The sequence below is a fragment of the Coregonus lavaretus genome, assembly GCF_964263955.1.
Source record: "Coregonus lavaretus genome assembly, chromosome: 4".
Taxonomy (NCBI): domain Eukaryota; kingdom Metazoa; phylum Chordata; class Actinopteri; order Salmoniformes; family Salmonidae; genus Coregonus; species Coregonus lavaretus.
The window spans coordinates 53,246,210-53,269,587 of NC_139991.1; the positions used below are offsets into that span (position 1 = coordinate 53,246,210).

The 23,378-nt window shown below is 41.6% G+C and overlaps 1 protein-coding gene across 1 annotated transcript in view; it reads right to left on the reverse strand.

Annotated features, from left to right (window-relative positions):
• Nucleotides 1-7,197, reverse strand: part of ghrb (growth hormone receptor b) — a 28,975-nt gene extending 21,778 nt beyond the window's left edge. Inside the window, exon 1 of the mRNA XM_084160699.1 lies at nt 6,863-7,197. The gene's annotated coding sequence lies outside the window, so the exon portion shown is untranslated. The remainder of the gene's footprint in view (nt 1-6,862) is intronic.
• Between the last annotated feature and the right edge of the window lie 16,181 nt (nt 7,198-23,378).

Consider the following 23,378-nt stretch of genomic DNA (forward strand, 5'->3'; position numbering starts at 1 on the left):
GCAATTGAATGCAAGCTTCACAAAAAAAAACTACTTGTTAAAACATTTCTAGCCATTTCTTTTGCAAGTCTTTCTTCATATTAAAGATGTATTTAATTATCCATGTGGTCTATATTAAAAGGGCACTTCATGTAATATAACAGGCTTTTAAAAATGCAATATTGGTGCAAAATTTCTACTTAAAATATCAAAGGGACAAAAAATTCACTTTTCGTGGAATGACCCAGGCGTTCTTCTCAAAGGAACATTCCTGTTTTTTCTTCAATCTTCACTATTACTATATTCCAACCAAATTCTATTAAAAAAAACGATTGCAAAGTGGAAGATGTTCAATCTTAACGACAAACAGATTTGTATTTTACTAAAAGACTATCTGGGAAAACAGGGGAGAAGTCACCCATCTGGAGGGGGAGAGAGGATATGGGAGGGGCATGGGGAAGGGATAGCCGAAGAAAGGAGAGTGGAGCTCCAACGCCACAATAACAATGGTTTAAATAAATACCGGTATGTTAGGTGTGGTGTACTTAGACACTTCTTGTTGTTGTCTTCCTGTTTTCTACGAACAACAAGTAGAAACTCAAGAAGGCATTTGTTTTACTATTGTAAATGCCTATCCCACTTTAACTCATGTGAGCGTTCAGGAGTCTGGCACAAGACACCAAAGTTGGGTTGTTACCAGATGAGATATGACGATGAAGGAAGGAGGCCATTTTTAAGTTTCATGTAGGAATGTACATGGATAAAAACAGATCACTATATAGTTATAGGCTGGCTGACCACTACCCATTCACCCCTGCATATTTGTAGATGCATTGGTTTTACAACCCTAACAGATATAGGTTACATACAGTTTATAACACTACAAGTTCATGATCACTACCTCTTCAGTATCTATTGGTAGATTCCTCTGTGTTTAGGCCTACCATCTCTGAATAGACATATCTGTGTGACTCCCACTCTCTCAGAGGATGTCCCTTGCTGGTAAGTCCTACCAACAGACACATCTGTGTGTCTATCAGAGGGCAAACTGCCACAAAGACACAGACAGCAAAGGCATTTGTGGTTTGATAAGAGTGTGTAACTGTCTGGCACACTTAGGGTTGATATCTGATCTATTTGGAGAATATTTGATACAATGACAGGGCAGACAATGTTTCAGATGAAAAAGCAAGGTGTACTGCACAGATTATTGCCCATAAAATCTCACCAAGATTTTTGTTTTGTAGGAGCCCTAATCCAAAACACACACAATTACAATCAGGCAGATCCTCTCTCCGCTCACCAGACCAGCACGCCACTCATCAGAGCGCGATGCATGCTCAACACAGAATGAGAGAGAGCTCGGTTTGCTGTTTTGAAAGTTTTTGTTGAAAAAAGATGCGGTTAGCCTCCGTTGCTGGAACCGCTACTATCTGTCCTGGGATACTGCTAAACCCTAGTCTGAAGAGCTGCTGCTTGGTGAAGCAGCTAACGTAGCTTTTAGCTATCACACTAGTCAGGTTTCCTTGACAGTTTGAACACAGCCCGCGACACAGTTAGCCCTTGTGGCTACGACCATGTATAGTCCCGGGCTTGTGGCTGTTAAATCACTACTGTTTGTTGCTGTTTCTATCGACCCTGCGAGCTGTGCTGGCTGGAATTGCATGGTGTACCAGCGTTAGCCTACGTGCTACCATCAAGTAATGGAGAGGACAATGTTTCAATATCACAGGTGTGTGATCTTTTAAATCAACAAAATGTCTACAAGCAATTGCTACAGGAACAGGAAAATAGCTTTAAATGCTTTGTCCAAATACTGGTGGACTCAACTAACAAAATAATGGAAGTTTTGACCACAGATGTCAAAGACCTTAAGAACAGTTTACAGTCCTGAAAGAGACCTGAAGCAAGATGACAACAAACTGTAAGTCTGGGTGAGATGACATCAGCACTGTCTGTGAATCATTACTACAAATTACTGGGAAAACAGACTACCTAGAGGGACAATCCAGGAGGAATAACATTGTTATGGACAGCATACCAGAGTCTCCACATGAGACCTGGATGGAATCTGAGGAGAAAGTGAGAAAAATTATCACAGAAAAGCTGCAGATGGATCATAGGACGATTGAGGTGGAGCGTCCACAGGTATGGAAAACCTGTAACCAGCTCAGGTGACAGACCCAGGCCGATAGCGGTCAAGTTCCTAAGGTTCAAGGACAATATGGCTGTTCTGGAGAGAGCCAAGAACTTGAGAGGAACCAACATATTTTTCAACAAGGTCTTCTCAGCTATCAAAGCTGCCAGAGAGCGTAGGGACATTTCTTACATCTGCTACGACAAGGTCATTGTCTACCCTCCCAAAAGCCTGGGAGGAGTGATAGAGCCAAGCTTCTGGGTCAGTACACACACATACACATTTTAGTCATTTAGCAGACGCTCTTATCCAGAGCGACTTACAGGAGCAATTAGGGTTAAGTGCCTTGCTTAAGGGCACATCAACAGATTTTTCACCTAGTCGGCTCAGGGATTAGAACCAGCGACCTTTCGGTTACTGGCACAACGCTCTTAACCACTAAGCTACCTGCCGCCCCCCACTAAGCTACCTGCCACATGCCTGATTGACTGACTATTAGCTAAACAATGTTTTTATCCATATTACGTCTATCTCCAATAAGCTACCCAGGAAAGGGCTAAGAATAGCCCATATTAATAAGAAATAAGGTTTATGAAATCAATAACTTGCTAACATCGGATAACATTCATATACTGGCCATCTCTGAAACTGATAATTCCTTGATGATACAGCAGCAGCAATAAAATAATATAACGTCTACAGAAAAGACAGGAATGCCTATTGTGGAGGTGTTACTGTATATGTTTAGAGCCATATTCCTGTAAAGCTTAGATAGGATCTCATGTCAAATGTTGTTGAAGTGTTGTGGTTGCAAGTTCACCTGCCTCATCTAACGCCTCTTCTTTCGGGGTGCTGCTATAGGCCACCAAGTGCTAACAGTCAGTATTTTGATAATATGTGTGCAATGCTTGATAATGTGTGTGATGTAAACAGAAAGGCCTATTTTCTGGTTGACCTGAACATTGACTGGCTAGCAACTAGCTGTCCTCTCAAGAGGAAGCTTCTAACTGTGACTAATGCCTGTAATATGACCCAGGTTATTGCTCAACCAAAAAATTGTAAGTAAAATTGCTGGCTCTTACAGCCACCCAATCAGTTTGCTGCCTGTTCTTTGCAAACTGATGGAGAGAGTTGTGTTTGACCAAATATAATTATGTTTTTCAGAGAACAAGTTAACTACTGACTTTCAGCATGCATATAGAGAAGGGCACTCAACTTGTACTGCACTGACTCAGATGACAGATGATTGGTTAAAAGTAATGGATAATAGGATAGAGGATAGTTGGAGCTGTATTGTTTGATTTCAGTGTTGTTGAGGAAGCTAAACTCCTAGATATAACACTGGATGGACAATTATCATAGTCAAGTCATATTGACAGAGTTGTTGTGAAGAATGGGATGTTATAAGAATATGATCTGCATTTTTTCCACAAAAATCTTCTTTACTAGTTGTTCAGGCTCTGGTCTTGTCCCATCTTGATTACTGTCCGATAATATGGTCAAGTGCATCAAATAAATACCTAGCAAAGCTGCAGCTGGCTCAAAACAGAACAGCATGCCTTGCCCTTAACTGCACATACAGAACTAACATCAACAACATGCATGCCAGTCTTTTCTGGTTGAGGGCTGAAGTAAGATGAACTGCTTCTCTTTTAGTGTTTATGAGAAATATTACTGTGATGAAAATTCCAGATTGTCTGCATAATCACATAACATACAGCTCAGACACCCATACATACCCCACAAGACATGCCACCAGGGGTCTCTTCACAGTCCCCAAGTCCAAAGCGAATTCACGGCAACGCATAGTATTATACAAAGCCATGACCGCATGGAACTCCCTTCCATCTTCAATTACTCAAGCAAACAGCAAAATGACCTTTTAAAAATGTATAGAACAACATCTCATGGCATAGTAGGGACTGTGAAATGACACACAAACAGACACACTATTACACTCTAACACACACAATCTACACAGATTGAAGAATAATAGCTGCTGCTTCGGCAAAAGCTAATGGTGATCCAATTAAACCAATAAACCTGTAGGGCTCTATTTTAACAAACCTAACGCAATAGTAAATCTAAGCGCAGCTGGTAGCACTATAGGTTCAGGGGTGTGTCCGAAATATTTGTGTTATTTTCACTATTATAATTATCAGCGCACTTGCTGGCATTGGCGCGAAAGGGCTGGGTTTTGATGAATAAAGAAGTTGTGGGTATGTAGAGGCTTGGTCCCTCACTGGCCAGTCAGAACGTGCCCCATGGCGAAATACAGTATGTGGTTGCTACAAGTTGTGTATTTACTTATTTTATGTACTGCCTTGGAATCAACTCCAATTCTAATGTTAGTCTGTTATAGTTTGTTAAATGGCTTACAGAAACGAAATTATAGTTTGTTAAATGGCTTACAGAAACGAAATTTTAAAATGTAGACCTATCTTTACAAAATATGTTAACTTGAACCCATTTGCAGTCCACATTGTAAGTAATTGCATGGCTTCAATAGCATTCACACTGATATAGGGGCTATGCCTACTGTAAATTGCATTATGGCTGAGCATGGACATGCCAAACATTGTCAATAAGCAAGATTACATTAATTATTGATAAGGCCTAAAAAGTGAATGAATAATTATAATCAAATTATAAACCAAACGAAACAACTTGTTTTAAATAGGCTATGTCACACTTATAGGCACTATAATTTCTCCCCGTGGGCATTAAAACAATGCAGACTATGGAGGGTTTTAAGCACATCCAAACTTTTCACAGTAGCTGGGAAAATATCCAATATAAAGAGAAAATCCAATATAAAGAGAAAGGGAGAATATCCACTCAACGTTATAATGCTCCCAAATAGGCCTATGTTTTCTGAACATAATCGGAACCATTTTACAGATCACATCGCATTCACACATCTCCAGAAATTGCATTGCATGTGCGCCACGGACGTTGTACCCATGAAACCAGGAAGGTGATTCATTCTAACAAGATTGGTTGTAATAAAATTAAAGGAAAACATGGACAATAAATGCATGTAAAGCAGGAAAAAAAGACATGCATTGCTGTTGAACCAGCCTTCGTTATAGAAGGCCTAAAGGAGGGCTTGGGTTTTGAACAAATGAAACGGAAAACAAGCAATTATTACAGGTTACAGATAACTTCTAAATACGAGGTTCACCGGTATTCACCTGAGGTTCTCGTCTCTCGTTTCATGATGGGCATGAAAAGTAGCCTACATCATGGAGGGGGTTTTACTCACATCCAAAACGGGACCTGCATGGCTAAAATAATGTGAGACTGCCTACAATGCATAGATAAAAAGGGAATGTCAGCTCACTGTTTTACTCCTCTCAAACTTTATATTTAAATAAAGCTTTGGTGATTAAGATGTATTTCCAAGCGGTCTTAGGAGCCAAATCCTTCATCGACAGTCTTGACTACTTCGCGATTGCATTGGGCTATGCTTGGTTTTTAACCAAATAAAACTAAATGCGAAAAAAACTTTAGTTTTGTATGTTTCTAAATACGAAGTATACAGGTACCAAAATCATATTAGGCTACTCTTGTTCCATGCGCATATGCGCAGTGTGCTTCACGGCTGGATAGGTTGCACGTCCGCTGTCAAAATTTGTGCTATAACCAATTGCTTTACCGCTAAAACCATATTTTTTTTGGTCTTAAATATCCCTACAAGCGCTGCCTGAAATTAGCACTTTGGATCATGTTTAAGGACACGCCTACAATATTTCCACATTTTAGTCATTTAGCAGACGCTCTTATCCAGAGCGACTTACAGGAGCAATTAGGGTTAAGTGCCTTGCTCAAGGGCACGTCGACAGATTTTTCACCTAGTTAGAACCATCGACCTTTCGGTTACTGGCACTACGCTCTTAACCACTAAGCTACCTGCCACCCCTCCCACCAGAGCGCAAGGTGCTGATATAAGACAGGTAAATTGCCAAACCTGGCGTTAGGGCTGGAAAATGCCAGTGCGCCAGTTTCTACATGACGTTGCAAACTAGCCAAAAATTGCAAACTAACCAAAAATACAGCCCTTAGTATGAACTAATGGTAATTATACCTCGCTTCATGGCGACCATAACTTTACCAACGCAACACATAGCTCGATAAATTATACTGGCATTTTATTCATCAACTGACTGTATGAGTCATTGCGTGCTGCTCCGCAATCTAGTATCCCCACAGGAGACAAAATGGGTACACAATAAACACCAGTACAAATCATTAGTGATGTCTGGCAAAGGGCCTAATGGACAATTAGGCTACACTAAAGGAGATTGTCAAATCTGTTCAAAGGGGGAGAATACCTTTCAATAGATTATGTCAATCACAGTGCGGATTTGATTACCGGTGTTTAAATGTATTGATTTTTTAGTATGTTTAAGATGGCATATCTTATTTCATTAATACATACAAATTTGAGGAAACATTTTCATTTAGACAGATTGTTGATATCTTCTTAATTGTATATGAGGACAGTCATGTGTTTTAGAGTTTAAAATATACAAAGTGACTTTAAATCTTTAAAATATTGCCATTAAACCTGGCTCTACTTGTGAGTGTTACATTTCTTTCAGACATTTATGTGCCGCCGCCCCCACAAACACAAATTAACCTAAAGTGTCCATATGCAGTAGACTACATTGAATAAACTACAACAACAACAAAATACTGTCATCATCATATTAGTAGTAGTAGTAGTATATGCATACTACTCACCGTATCAGCAAGTTGTAAATCGCTGCTGTTTTCTTCAAAGGCGAAACGCTCGTCTCGGCTGAAGACGGGAATACTGCACTTTGTAGACCACAACCAAAAACGGTCATGGCTTTTTTTTAAAGCACAATTTAAACGTGGCCATATTCGAAATATGTTATGTTGAGAGCAGGTTGCAACTTGTAGCAAGACACATAGCTTTTCCTGTCTTGCACACTACGCACGTTAAATTCTAAAAATCTCTGGCGCGCAACTGCTCATTTTAGTGTGTACTGCAGAGGATGGTGGGGGATGTCTGGTTGTCTATGGTAGGCACGCTCAAGATGACAGTGCCAACATGAAAGCGCCACCTGCTGGTAAATATTTTACATAATATGCACTAATACAAATAATTTAAAAGAAGTTACTTACACATTTTACGCACCAAAAGTACATAGCCTACAGTTCAGACGTGAATAGAAACCTTTGTTATAGCTTCGTCAGGTGACACGTCCTCAATTATTAAACGGGCCATAACCTTTCGAGACTGGCCAAGTCTTGGCAGTTGTTGTTGTTCTTTTTTTTTTTTTTTTTTTTCCACCTTTATTTAACCAGGTAAGCCAGTTGAGAACAAGTTCTCATTTACAACTGCGATCTGCCCAAGATAAAGCAAAGCAGTGCGATAAAAAACAACAACACAGAGTTACATATGGGGTAAACAAAACAAAACATCTGTAAGTAGGCTAAGCTATGACGTCTCCAATGTCCGCTCCCACAGATGCACGTGTGCTTCTGGTGCAAGGGCTCGTCCTATTGCCTATGGCTATGGGGCATGTGAGGCCCATCCAATGATTTTTGACATTATTTCCCTGTTTTCTATGTTGGTTGCTTGAGAGATTATGTTATTAAAAGTAAAATATGCTTTTGGCTTTTTTACCCGTTTACCAAACAGATCACAGCAGTTGTGGTAAGTCTATGACTATAGATGGCTCAAATTAAAGTCAATGGAATAAATAATCCTCTCATGTCATTCATCCCTGGGAGAGGTTCTATTATATAAAGAGATAGGGTCTGGAGATGTTTTCCTACAAAGATCTGGCCCACTGTTCAGAGTCATTATCTCTCTGGCTCAAGAGAGAGTGTTTGCCCACATGAGCTCCAGACACAACACTCAACTCAGCATGTCAACACCCTCTCTGAAGTGTCTGTCTTGAGACCCCCCCCCCCCTCTCAATTTCATTTCAATTCAAGGGCTTTATTGGCATGGGAAACATATGTTAAAGTGGATAGTGATGTAGATAATAAACAAAAGTGAAATAAACAATACACATTTACAAAAAACATTACACTCACAAAAGTTCCAAAAGAATAAAGACATTTCAAATGTCAAATTATGTGCAAATAGTTAAAGTAGAAAAGGGAAAATAAATAAACATAAATATGGGTTGTATTTACAATGGTATTTGTTCTTCACTGGTTGCCATTTTCTTGTGTCAACATGTCACCGGCCTCTCTCAATAGCTCTCTCTCTCTCTCTCTCTCTCTCTCTCTCTCTCTCTCTCTCAATTCAATTCAATTCAATTCAAAGGGCTTTATTGGCATGTGAAATATATGTTTACATTGCCAAAGCAAGTGAAATAGATAATAATCTAAAGTGAAATATACAGTAAACATTACACTCACAAGAGTTTCGAAAGAATAGAGACATTTCAAATGTTATATTATGGCTATGTACAGTGTTGTAACAATGTGCAAATAGTTCATGTACAAAAGGGAAAATAAATCAACATAAATATGGGTTGTATTTACAATGGTATTTGTTCTTCACTGGTTGCCATTTTCTTGTGTCAACATGTCACTGGCCTCTCTCAATAGCAAGGCTATGCTCACTGAGTCTGTACATAGTCAAAGCTTTCCTTAATTTTTGATCAGTCACAGAGGTCAGGTATTTTTCCACTGTGTACTCTCTGTTTAGGGCCAAATAGCATTCCAGTTTGCTCTGTTTTTAGGTTAATTCTTTCCAAATGGTCAAGTAATTATATTTTTGTTTTGTCATGATTTGGTTGGGTCTAATTGTGTTGCTGTCCTGGGGCTTTGTGGGGTCTGTTTGTGAACAGAGAGAGCCCCAGGACCCGCTTGCTGATGGGACTCTAGGTTAATCTCTCTATAGGTGATGGCTTTGTTATCGCTTCCTTTTATGTGTTTGTAGAATTTAACAGCTCTTTTCTGGATTTTGAACATTAGCGGGTATCATCCTAATTCTGCTCTGCATGCATTATTTGGTGTTTTACGTTGTACAAGGAGGATATTTTTGCAGAATTCTGTATGCAGAGTCTCAATTTAATGTTTGTCCCATTTTGTGAAATCTTGGTTGGTGAGCGGTCCCCAGACCTCACAACCATAAAGGGTGGTGGACCATATATCTGTTTCAATTTGTGAGTCGCTCTGGAGCAGTCCATTCTGGAATAAGTGAATCGAATTTGAAATGACACCATTTGACAAAGGGAGTAAATAAAAAAGGATTATGGATAAGAGCGTCTGCTAAATGACTTAAATGTAAATGTAATTCAAGTATTTTGAGCCAGATCCTAATTGGAATGTCGAATTTGATGTTCCTTTTGATGGCGTAGAAGGCCCTTCTTGCCTTGTCTCTCAGATTGTTCACAGCTTTGTGGAAGTTACCTGTGGTACTGATGTTTTGGCCGAGGTAGTTATAGTTTTTTGTGTGCTCCAGGGCAACGGTGTCTAGATGGAATTTGTATTTGTGGTCCTGGCAACTGGACCTTTTTTGGAACACCATTATTTTTCTCTTACTGATATTCACTGTCAGTGCCCAAGGCTGACAGAATCTGTGCAGAAGATCTACAGTGAGGGAAAAAAGTATTTGATCCCCTGCTGATTTTGTACGTTTGCCCACTGACAAAGACATGATCAGTCTATAATTTTAATGGTAGGTTTATTTGAACAGTGAGAGACAGAATAACAACAAAAAACTCCAAAAAAACGCATGTCAAAAATGTTATAAATTGATTTGCATTTTAATGAGGGAAATAAGTATTTGACCCCTCTGCAAAACATGACTTAGTACTTGGTGGCAAAACCCTTGATGGCAATCACAGAGGTCAGACATTTCTTGTAGTTGGCCACCAGGTTTGCACACATATTTGCAGATCTTCTCCAAGTCATTAAGGTTTCGAGGCTGACGTTTGGCAACTCGAACCTTCAGCTCCCTCCACAGATTTTCTATGGGATTAAGGTCTGGAGAGTGGCTAGGCCACTCCAGGACCTTAATGTGCTTCTTCTTGAGCCACTCCTTTGTTGCCTTGGCCGTGTGTTTTGGGTCATTGTCATGCTGGAATACCCATCCACGACCCATTTCCAATGCCCTGGCTGAGGGAAGGAGGTTCTCACCCAAGATTTGACGGTACATGGCCCCGTCCATCGTCTCTTTGATGCGGTGAAGTTGTCCTGTCCCCTTAGCAGAAAAACACCCCCAAAGCATAATGTTTCCACCTCCATGTTTGACGGTGGGGATGGTGTTCTTGGGGTCATAGGCAGCATTCCTCCTCCTCCAAACACGGCGAGTTGAGTTGATGCCAAAGAGCTCGATTTTGGTCTCATCTGACCACAACACTTTCACCCAGTTCTCCTCTGAATCATTCAGATGTTCATTGGCAAACTTCAGACAGGCATGTATATGTGCTTTCTTGAGCAGGGGGACCTGGCGGGCGCTGCAGTATTTCAGTCCTTCACGGTGTAGTGTGTTACCAATTGTTTTCTTGGTGACTATGGTCCCAGCTGCCTTGAGATCATTGACAAGATCCTCCCGTGTAGTTCTGGGCTGATTCCTCACCGTTCTCATAATCATTGCAACTCCACGAGGTGAGATCTTGCATGGAGCCCCAGGCCGAGGGAGATTGACAGTTCTTTTGTGTTTCTTCGATTTGCGAATAATTGCACCAACTGTTGTCACCTTCTCACCAAGCTGCTTGGCGATGGTCTTGTAGCCCATTACAGCCTTTTGTAGTTCTACAATCTTGTTCCTGACATCCTTGGAGAGCTCTTTGGTCTTGGCCATGGTGGAGAGTTTGGAATCTGATTGATTGATTGCTTCTGTGGACAGGTGTCTTTTATACAGGTAACAAGCTGAGATTAGGAGCACTCCCTTTAAGAGTGTGCTCCTAATCTCAGCTCGTTACCTGTATAAAAGACACCTGGGAGCCAGAAATCTTTCTGATTGAGAGGGGGTCAAATACTTATTTCCCTCATTAAAATGCAAATCAATTTATAACATTTTTGACATGCGTTTTTCTGGATTTTGTTGTTGTTATTCTGTCTCTCACTGTTCAAATAAACTTACCATTAAAATTATAGACTGATCATTTCTTTGTCAGTGGGCAAACGTACAAAATCAGCAGGGGATCAAATACTTTTTTCCCTCACTGTAGGTGTTGCTGTAGGCCCTCCTTGGTTGGGGACAGAAGCACCAGATCATCAGCAAACAGTAGATATTTGACTTCAGAGTCTAGTAGGGTGAGGCCGGGTGCTGCAGATTGTTCTAGTGCCCTTGCCAATTAGTTGATATACACTGAGTGTATAAAACATAAGGAACACCTTCCTAACATTGAGTTGCACCCCCTTTTGCCCTCAGAACCTCAGGCTTAGAAATCCTCCCCTTCATCTACACTGATTGAAGTGGATTTAACAGGTGACATCAATAAGGGATCATAGCTTTCACCTGGATTCACCTGGTCAGTCTATGTCACGGAAAGAGCAGGTGTTCCTATTGTTTTGTACACTCAGTGTATTTATTGAAGAAGGTGGGGCTCAAGCTGCATCCCTATCTCACCCCACGGCCCTGTGGAAAGAAATCGGTGTGTATTGTTGTTTTTTCCAATTTTAAATGCACACTTGTTGATGTGCACATTTTATAATGTCGTATGTTTTTCCCCCAACATCGCTTTCCATGAAATTATATAGCAGACACTCATGCCAAATTGAGTCAAAAGCTTTTTTGAAATCAATAAAGCATGTGAAGACTTTGCTTTTATTTTGGTTTGTTTGTCAATTAAGGCAGGGGTTCCCAAACATTTAAACCTGGGGCCCCCCTTCCAGCATCGCGAGTGCGCGCACGTGCCACGTCTGATGAGGAGTACACCACATCAGTCACTGGCTTCATCAATAAGTGCATCGATGATGTCATCCCCACAGTGACCGTACGTACATACCCCAACCAGAAGCCATGGATTACAGGAAACATCCGCACTGAGCTAAAGGGTAGAGCTGCCGCTTTCAAGGAGCGGGACTCTAACCCGGACGCTTATAAGAAATCCCGCTATGCCCTCCGACGAACCATCAAACAGGCAAAGAGTCAATACAGGACTAAGACTGAATCGTACTACACTGGCTCTGACGCTCGTCGGATGTGGCAGGGCTTGAAAACTATTACAGACTACAAAGGGAAGCACAGCCGCGAGCTGCCCAGTGACACAAGCCTACCAGACGAGCTAAACCACTTCTATGCTCGCTTCGAGGCAAGCAACACTGAAGCATGCATGAGAGCACCAGCTGTTCCGGATGACTATGTGATCACGCTCTCCGTAGCCGATGTGAGTAAGACTTTTAAGCAGGTCAACATTCACAAGGCCGCAGGGCCAGACGGATTACCAGGACGTGTACTCCGAGCATGTGCTGACCAACTGGCAAGTGTCTTCACTGACATTTTCAACATGTCCCTGACTGAGTCTGTAATACCAACATGTTTCAAGCAGACCACCATAGTCCCCGTGCCCAAGGACTCTAAGATAACCTGCCTAAATGACTACCGACCCGTAGCACTGACGTCTGTAGCCATGAAGTGCTTTGAAAGGCTGGTCATGGCTCACATCAACAGCATTATCCCAGAAACCCTAGACCCACTCCAATTTGCATACCGCCCCAACAGATCCACAGATGATGCAATCTCTATTGCACTCCACACTGCCCTTTCCCACCTGGACAAGAGGAACACCTACGTGAGAATGCTATTCATTGACTACAGCTCAGCATTCAACACCATAGTGCCCTCTAAGCTCATCACTAAGCTAAGGATCCTGGGACCAAACACCTCCCTCTGCAACTGGATCCTGGACTTCCTGACGGGCCGCCCCCAGGTGGTAAGGGTAGGTAACAACACATCTGCCACACTGATCCTCAACACGGGGGCCCCTCAGGGGTGCGTGCTCAGTCCCCTCCTGTACTCCCTGTTCACCCATGACTGCATGGCCAGGCACGACTCCAACACCATCATTAAGTTTGCAGACGACACAACAGTGGTAGGCCTGATCACCGACAACGATGAGACAGCCTATAGGGAGGAGGTCAGAGACCTGGCCGTGTGGTGCCAGGACAACAACCTCTCCCTCAATGTGACCAAGACAAAGGAGATGATTGTGGACTACAGGAAAAAAAAGAGGACTGAGCACGCCCCCATTCTCATTAACGGGGCTGTAGTGGAACAGGTTGAGAGCTTCAAGTTCCTTGGTGTCCACATCACCAACTAACTATCATGGTCCAAACACACCAAGACAGTCGTGAAGAGGGCACGACAAAGCCTATTCCCCCTCAGGAGACTGAAAAGATTTGGCATGGGTCCTCAGATCCTCAAAAGATTATACAGCTGCACCATCGAGAGCATCCTGACTGGTTGCATCACCGCCTGGTATGGCAACTGCTTGGCCTCCGACCGCAAGGCACTACAGAGGGTAGTGCTTACGGCCCAGTACATCACTGGGGCCAAGCTTCCTGCCATCCAGGACCTCTATACCAGGCGGTGTCAGAGGAAGGCCCTCAAAATTGTCAAAGACTCCAGCCACCCTAGTCATAGACTGTTCTCTCTGCTACCGCATGGCAAGTGGTACCGGAGTGCCAAGTCTAGGTCCAAAAGACTTCTCAACAGCTTCTACCCCCAAGCCATAAGACTCCTGAACAGCTAATCATGGCTACCCGGACTATTTGCACTGCCCCCCCACCCCATCCTTTTACGCTACTGCTACTCTGTTAATTATTTATGCATAGTCACTTTAACTCTACCCACATATACATATTACTTCAACTACCTCAACTAGCCGGTGCCCCCGCACATTGACTCTGCACCGGTACCCCCCTGTATATATAGCCTCCCTACTGTTATTTTATTTTACTTCTGCTCTTTTTTTCTCAACACTTTTTTTGTTGTTGTTTTATTTTGACTTTTTTTGTTAAAAAGAAATGCACTGTTGGTTAAGGGCTGTAAGTAAGCATTTCACTGTAATGTCTGCACCTGTTGTATTCGGCGCATGTGGCCAATAAAATTTGATTTGATTTGATTTGTTCATGACACAAACTGTTCACACACTTATTGTTGGTGGAGAGAATTTTACAGGTTTAAAGCTTATTTCCTGCAATTCCACACATTTTGTCATGGGATGCAAAGAAAATGTTGCAGTTTTAAAACAAATTTTCTTGTGATTCTATACATTTTGCCATGTTTAATGTGTATTCATGTGATATTTGAGTGACTAAAAAATTACAACAACATCTATGGGCAAAAAAAAACATGCCCCCTGGCCGCCCCCACAGTTTGGGAACCACTGAATTAGGGTGTGCAGGGTGAATACGTGGTTTGTCTTACAGAAATGTGTTAAAAAGCCAATTTGACATTTGCTCAGAACATTGTTTTCACTGAGGAAATGTAGGAGTCTGCTGTCAATGGTAATGCAGAAGATTTTCCCGAGGTTGCTGTTGATGCATATCCCACGGTAGTTATTGGGGTAAAATTTTTCTCCACTTTTGTGGATTGTGGTGATCAATCCTTGGTTCCAATTATTGGGGAAGATGCCAGCGCGGAGGATGATGTTAAAGAGTTTAAGTATAGCCAATTGGAATTTGTGCCCTGAATTCAAAATTGATTAAATAAAAACATGTCTCACCCATCCACACACAATACCCCATAATGACAAAGTGAAAACATGTTTTTAGAAATATTAGCACATTTATTGAAAATTAAATACAGAAATATCTAATTTACATAAGTATTCACACCCCTGAGTCAATACATGTTAGAATTACCTTTGGCAGCGATTACAGCTGTGAGTCTTTCTGGGTAAGTCTCTAAGACCGTTGCATACCGGGATTGTACAATATTTGCATATTATTATTTTAAAAGTTCTTCAAGCTCTGTCAAGTTGGTTGTTGATCAATGCTAGACAGCCATTTTCAAGTCTTGCCATATACTCTTAAGCCAATTTAAATCAAAACTGTAAATAGGCCACTCAGAAACATTCAATGTCATCTTGGTAAGCAACTCCAGTGCATATTTGGCCTTGTGTTTTAGGTTATTGTCCTGCTGAAAGGTGAATTTGTCTCCCGGTATCTGTTTGAAAGCAGGCTGAACCAGGTTTTCCTATAGGATTTTGCCTGTGCTTAGCTCTATTCCGTTCTTTTTATCCTAAAAAAAACTCCCTAGTCCTTTCTGATGACAAGCATACCCATAACATGATGTAACCACCACCATGCTTGAAAATTGAAAGAGTGGTACTCAGTAATGTGTTGTATTGAATTTGCCCCAAACATAAAGTTAATTTCTTTGCCACATTTTTTGCAGTTTTACTTTAGTGCCTTATTGCATACAGGACGCATGTTTTGGAATATTTTTACTCTGTACCAGCTTCTTTCTTCTCAGTCTGTCATTTAGGTTAGTATTGTGGAGTAACTACAATATTGTTCATCCATCCTCAGTTTTCTCCTATCACAGCCATTAAACTCTGTAAATGTTTTAATGTTTTAAAGTCACCATTGGCCTCATGGTGAAATCCCTAAGCGGTTTCCTTCCTCTCCGGCAACTGAGTTAGGAAGGACGTATGTATCTTTGTAGTGACTGGGTGTATCGATACACCATCCAAAGTGTAGTTAATAACTTCACCATGCTCAAAGGGATATTCAATGTCTGCTTTTTTTTTTACCCATCTACTCTGCCCTTCTTTGCGAGGCATTGGAAAACCTCCCTGGTCTTTGAGGTTGAATCTGTGCTTGAAATTCACTGCTCAACTGAGGGACCTTAAAGGAAAATTCCAACCAAAAACCCTAATTTTCATTATTCCATTGTTGACATAGTCCCAATTTGTTTTGCTTGTCAGCAATTAAGTTTTAAGAAATGTAACTTTCAAAATACAGAAATCATCCCGTATGATGCATCATATGATGCCAAACGCAGCATCATATAATGCAAAATGCATCATACAGGGATGATTTCTGTATTTTGAAAGTTACATATCTTGAAAACTTGATTGCTGACAAGCAAAACATTTTGGGACTATGTCAACAATGGACTAATGAAACAAATACCAAAATATAGTTTTTGGGTAGCGTTTTCCTTTAAAGATAATTGTATGTGTGGTGTACAGAGATGGGGTAGTCATTAAAAGATGTATGTTAAACAAGGTCCTCTGTAGCTCAGCTGGTAGAGCACGGCGCTTGTAACGCCAAGGTAGTGGGTTCGATCCCCGGGACCACCCATACACAAAAAAATGTATGCACGCATGACTGTAAGTCGCTTTGGATAAAAGCGTCTGCTAAATGGCATATTATTATTATTATTATTATTACTATTATTGCACACAGAGTGAGTCCATGCAACTGATTATGTGACTTGTTAAGCACATTTTTACTCCTGAATTTATTTAGGCTTACCATAACAAAGGGGTTGAATACTTATTGACTTTCAGCTTTTAATTTTCTATTAATTTGTAAAAATGTCTAAAAACATAATTCCACTTTGACATTATAGGGTATTGTATGTAGGCCAGTGACATAAAATCCAGGATGTAACAACAAAATGTAGAAAACGTCAAGGGGTGTAAATACTTTCTGAAGGCACTGTATGTTATCAACACCACAGGCATTTTTGAGTTGGAGGGTTTGTATTTTGTCCTGTAGTTCATTCAATGTAATTGGAGAATCCAGTGGGTTCTGATAGTCTTTAATTGCTGATTCTAAGATTTGTAATTGTTATGTGTATGTTTTTGTTGTTTGTTCTTTGTTATAGAGCAAAACAGATTGGAGAAGTGGTCAATATCCATACATCTCCATTTTGGATAGATAACTCTTCGTGTAGTTGTTTGTTTAGTGTGTTCCAATTTTCCATTGAGATGATTTCTGACATGCTGTTCCTTATTTTTTCTTAGTGTATTCCTGTACTGTTTTAGTGTTTCACCATAGTGAAGGCGTAGGCACAGGTTTTCTCAGTCTCTGTTTTTGCTTGGATAGGTTTCTCAATTTCTTTCTTTGGTTTTTGCACTGTTCATCAAACCATTTGTCATTGTTAGGTTGTCTGCTTCCACAGACTAGTACATGTCCCTGAGCCTGGAAGTGGATGATATCCCCCTCTATGATGGAGAAGCTGTCATCATTTAAGTATGGTGATTCTATTCGGGGGATATACTGTAGGTAGCACACATGAGGACATTTTTCTCTGTTTAAATAATGTCCTTATTTATTTCTGGCCAGATGTAAAATGCTCCTGTTTTGACTAATTTAATAGTTTTATTCTATACCAAATTAACATACCTCCTGAGTGTTTTCCCTGTTTCACACTTGGTAGATTGGTGGATGGGACTACCAGCTCTCTGTAACCTAGAGGGCTACCAGTGGGTCTGTCTGTATTTTCAATTTCTTTGATGAAGTCTGGGTTCCTGCTCTTTATGCCAAAGGCAGATGAGGAGCATTGGGGGCAGCAGGGGCATAGGCCTGATCTGGTGGGGCCTATATAGGGTGTTGCCAGGGTTTGTTTGGGGTGTCTCAGCTGGTTGGGGTGGGGGTGGGGTTGTGGCTGGTTATGCTGTGGTCTGGGTGTAGGTCCTCTTGGCGTGGGTAATCTCAGTGCAGGTCCTTCGGGATGGGGTCTCGCAGGTCTGGGAGGGTGTCTCGTTGGTTTGGGTGGGGTGTACATTGCTCTGTTGCTCCTGTGTGAGATGCTGGGGCTGCAGTTGAGGGTGATGTCCTTCAGGTTCCTGGCAAAAGTATATTTTTCTCTCTCCTACCTTTTTCGTTGAAATAGACCACATAGTGGTTAAATCAACATTGTTGTTCTACAAACGTGGAAAATTAAGAAAAATACAAGTCTCAACACAACATTCAGAGGAAACATACAGTCTTCTGTTGTAGGAGGAAAGTGAAAAAGTCACTGCTTGTAATAAAGCCTATGATCCATTCATCGAGACGTACTCTGTCATTACGACAGTGCAATGCTTCATTTTATGGTCTAAACAAAGTTTGGAACTTGAAAGACTGAAATGCTTCTCTAGATATAATCTTACTTCCATGTTGATCCTGTGATTATGCTATCTGGTCATGCTGTTTAACCCCCTAGAGTCGATGTCCGTACCCCCGCAGATGTCGCATTTCCTCATCTGCGGTGAAAGGTGACAGAGCTAGAGCTGTGTTTGTCAGACAATGAGACATCCAGAAAATTGGTCTTCTCACAAAATCGTCTGTGGCGTCTGAACGGTTTGTCCTACAAACTATTATGACCGCTCTATGAACACAATGGTGTTCTCTGTTTTGCTCTATGACCCCCACAAGCGTCTTGGGACTTGTCTGAAGTCGGTACAGCCGATCTGCCAACTTCTGTCTGTAGCGTCCGAACAGTTTGGACACTAATATGATCCCTCTGTGGAAAGGTGAGACTCTCACGAATGTACATGTCAGTTGTTTTGCTTTAGGACGCCCACAGGCCTCACAAGACTTGTCTGAAGGTCCCCCGGTACCAGTTGAAAAAATGAATGGAAGTATATATGGAGACTGTTTAGTGCCAAAAATAAAGGGTTAAATACATATATAAAAAAAGAAACATTCTTAGATATAGGACAGACACTTCAGAACAAACTTCCTTTTGATTTTTGTATTTTGGGACTATCTGTTGTTCCATGTAGTGAATCTGTTATTCGATGCATTTGTATGGGCTAATAGCAGTAAGGCGAAAAATATTTTTTCATCAATTATTGTTTAATTCTTTTTATTTTCATACTTCATGGGGTCTTAATATCTGCTCACCCTCCCTCCAGCAGCCACATTGACCTGACCATGTTGGGGGCCATGCAGGTGTCTAAGTATGGGCAGGGTTGGGGAGTAACGGATTACAAAAAAACTGTAACTGTAATCCGTTACATTACCACCAAAAATATTGTAATCAGATTACCAATACTTTTGAAAAAGTAGATAATTACTTCTAGGATTACTTTCAAATTTAGAAGGGATGTTTGCAGAAAAAAAATGTCAATGAAACAATTGCCTGTCTTCTTAATTACCTTTCATATTAACATCTGTCATTAACCGAAAAAGTGCTACTTTGATCTTCCCGCCTGAGCAACATACACTGTAACAATATAAAAAGGTATGGCGCGCCAACGCAGTGCATTTTCTGGATGGCGTTTCAAATAACAATTTGTGTTCAAAGAAGAAAACGGCAGTAATGTAACAGTAAAGCTGCTGATGACATCCAGAGACTCGACTTCGAACCTGAAGAAACACTTGGAGGTAAGGATGACGATTGGCAGGTGTGGCGCGTTAGCTTGCTTAGCTAGCTAGTCTCTAGAAACAGACAGGTTGTCTTCACGATGTTACCAATGTTCCAGCATAGGTCGGAGATTTCAGGGAGTAGTAGCTAGCTAGTTAGTCAGATTTCTAGCTAGCTAGCCTGTTTTTAGTTTGCTTGCCAACTCTCCTACACTATGTGGTATGCTGCTCACTTAAGGTTGCTCTGTCGGTTGATAACTACTGTAGTTAGCAAGATATCATAGCAAGTATGCTATTGTGCTAACTTGTTAACAATTTCGCAAATTAAATCTATTTTAACTAAGATAAATCAGTTGTAGATAGTTGGGTAAGATTCACTGGGCTACATAGCCTAGCTAGCTAGCTAGCTAGCTAGCTAGCTAGCTAGCTAGCTAAATCAAAAGCTTAAAAAAACGTTTTGAAAGCTAGTTGCACTCTGTAACCCAACATAACAAGATGCTCACTGTCAGAGTTGTTGATAACTTAGTTAGCTAGCTATGGTTTCAGAGTAACATGCTACCCAAATCAATAAAGCCACACTGCAGCTTTCCTGCTGTTCAATTGTTTTTTTCAACCCAAATAAATGCCTGTATTATTCAATCATAACTCAAAGTATAATACTGTATTAGTCCATTGTTTAAAAATAAATATTTGAATATTTCGAGACAAACAATATAAACCACCATAGACATCCTTGCATCCACAGCTTTATCCATGTGTGAGTGGTTACATGTTCCAACCCCAGCCCTGTGTTTATCAGACAGGGGCAGGCTATAGAAAGTGAAACATATGTTTCAAAAGGGTGGACAAAAGTTGGGTAAAGCTACAATCCTTAATTGAAACAATAACAAGGTGCTCACGTCACTGTTATTTTACTTATAGTGTAGTGTCATAGTTAAGTAATTACATTTTGTTTATTCAGAGGATGCATAACAATCAATGGAAGACCCTGAGCAGGAAAAGGCAGCCAGATGACATGGAGGAGTGCAGAGATGCACAGCCATCTACAGATGGCCAAAAAGACACACCTTGTACACAATTGAAACAAGCAAAACTACAACCAGGAGGACAACACACCTCACAAAACCAGGTTAATCACCTGGTATTTGACTTCATCATAGAGGATGTGCAACCCTTTTCACTAGTAGAGGTGCCTTCATTCCGCAAGCTAGTAAAGGAAATCAATGGTGGGAGAAAGATCATGTGTAGAAAGACTTTGATGCAACAAATTGAAAGGGAATTGGAGTCCATGAAAGAAGCTCTCTTCACCAAACTCCAGAGCGTAAAGTCAGTCTGCACCACAGCAGACATCTGGTCTGCCCATAACAGAAGCTTCTTCGGCATGACATGCCACTGGATCGAGGAAGACACCTTGGAGAGGAAGTCAGCTGCTTTGGCTTGTGCGAGACTGAGAGGATGTCATACCTACGATTGCTGCCAAGTTAAGTGAAATACATGCCGACTTAAAAATTCCGCACAAAGTGAGGGCCACAGTGACAGACAATGGAAACAACTTTAAAGGCATTCCGGTAGTTCAAATGAAGAGGAGCAAGATGAGACGGATGATGGAGTGAGGTTTAATGATGTGGGGCAGATTTTTGAGGAGGTTGAGCAAGAACTGAACTTTTTTCTCCCTCCATATCAACATTGTGTGGCACACACCCTCAACCTCATCGCCACCAATGAGGTGGACAAAGCTGCATCCCAAGGTCCATCACGAAAATTGTACAGAAGTCCAATGTCAAAATGTTCCAGCATTTGGAACAAAGCACACAGGTCCACATTAGCTTCAGAGGCAATAGAGGACATTGCAAGCATGAAAGTAACTGTGCCATGTGTGACAAGATGGAGCTCAGAGTACTGTGCCATCTCCAAACTCATAGCCCCCACAGATGACCAGCTGGGGAAAATCTGTGAAGACCTGGGTGTGAGCAGCAAACGACATCCTTGTGAGATTGCTTTTCTCAAGGAGTACAGTACTGTCCTACAGCCACTCGCATTCTCTATTGATCTTCTTCAGGGAGAGAATAAGTGTTTTATTGGCTTTCTTATCCCAACAATCCTAAGCTTGAAGTCTAAGCTCTCCGAGAAAATGCCTCTTGCGACATTCTCTGCACACATCATCACTGCGGTCATTGAGGCTATAGAACGCCGGTTTGGACCCATGCTAAGCACCCATGAAGCAAAAATGGCAACTGTTACCATGCCAAAGTTTAGACTGTGTTGGTTCAACCCTGGAAAGACGAGGCGATACGGAGCACATTCGTTCAAGAAGCAGCTTCTATGGAGAACACACACTCTGAAGAGGTTGATGAGGAAGCACAGAACGATTCTGATGAGTCAGAAGACCATCTTTTTTTTGTGTTTGGAGGTGCAACAACAGGGGCCAGTGGCACTGCAGAGGATGAGGTGTATCTTGAAGACAAAGACAAGTCTTTGGACTCCTTGAAATCGTTCCCCAGAGTCCAGAACTTGTTTCTGAAGTACAACACTACACTGCCCTCCAGTGCCCCAGTTGAGCGCCTTTTCAGCTATGGTGGAAACCTGTTTACCCCTCAGCGAAACAGGATGTCTGATGCTCATCTAGAGCATGTCCTCTTGCTGCGATACAACAGCAATTTCTGCCTTCAATCATCTGAGTAGGCTAGCTTCAGAATAGGCCTACTACAATGGCATGTCTGATATGTGGGTTTATTGCACCTAGCAGCACTTTTTTTGCTTAAACTTAAAAAAAACTACTTGGTGGACTACATGTGTGATTACACTGCATGTTGTAAAAAATAAATACATGTTTTCTTCAAATTTCTATTTCTCATTTAAGCCATTTAGCAGATGCTCTTATCCAGAACGACTTACAGTAGTGAGTGCATGCATTTTCATACTTTTTTGTACTGGTGTCCCGTGGGATAAGTGTTTATCACCATCCATGTTGCTGTGTTACTTAAGCCCTTACTTATACCTGGTTTTAACATGTATCCTTTGTCCTGCACATTGTGTTTGTGCCCACATTTTTAGACAGGTGTACATGATTAAAAGACGCTTTGTGGTTTGACTTTGATCAGATCTTATGGGTGTAAATGGACAAGATCAGGATGAAGGACGCATGTTAGAGGCAGGTATACAGGGCTTAAATACATTTTTGTCACAATGTTTTGTGATGTGTTCTAATGTGGCTCTGCTTAGTGGCTCAAACATCCTGCAATCCTGACTAGAACCAAGAAATTTGATCATATTACTCCAGTGCTAGCTTCCCTACACTGGCTTCCTGTTAAGGCAAGGGCTGATTTCAAGGTTTTACTGTTAACCTATAAAGCGTTACATGGGCTTGCTCCTACCTATCTTTCCGAGTTGGTCCTGCCGTACATACCAATACGTACGCTACGGTCACAAGACGCAGGCCTCCTAATTGTCCCTAGAATTTCTAAGCAAACAGCGGGAGGCAGGGCTTTCTCCTATAGATCTCCATTTTTATGGAACAGTCTGCCTACCCATGTGAGAGACGCAGACTCGGTCTCAACCTTTAAGTCTTTACTGAAGACTTATCTCTTCAGTAGGTCATATGATTGAGTGTAGTCTGGCCCAGGAGTGTGAAGGTGAACGGAAAGGCTCTGGAGCAACGAACAGCCCTTGCTGTCTCTGCCAGGCCGGTTCCCCTCTCTCCACTGGGGTTCTCTGCCTCTAACCCTGTTACAGGGGCTGAGTCACTGGCTTGCTGGTGCTCTTTCATGCCGTCCCTAGGAGGGGTGCGTCACTTGAGTGGGTTGAGTTACTGACGTGATCTTCCTGTCTGGGTTGGCGCCCCCCCTTGGTTTGTGCTGTGGTGGAGACCTCTGTGGGCTATACTCGGCCTTGTCTCAGGATTGTAAGTTGGTGGTTGAGGATATCCCTCTAGTGGTGCGGGGGCTGTGCTTTGGCAGAGTGGGTGGGGTTATATCCTTCCTGTTTGGCCCTGTCCGGGGGTTTCTTCGGA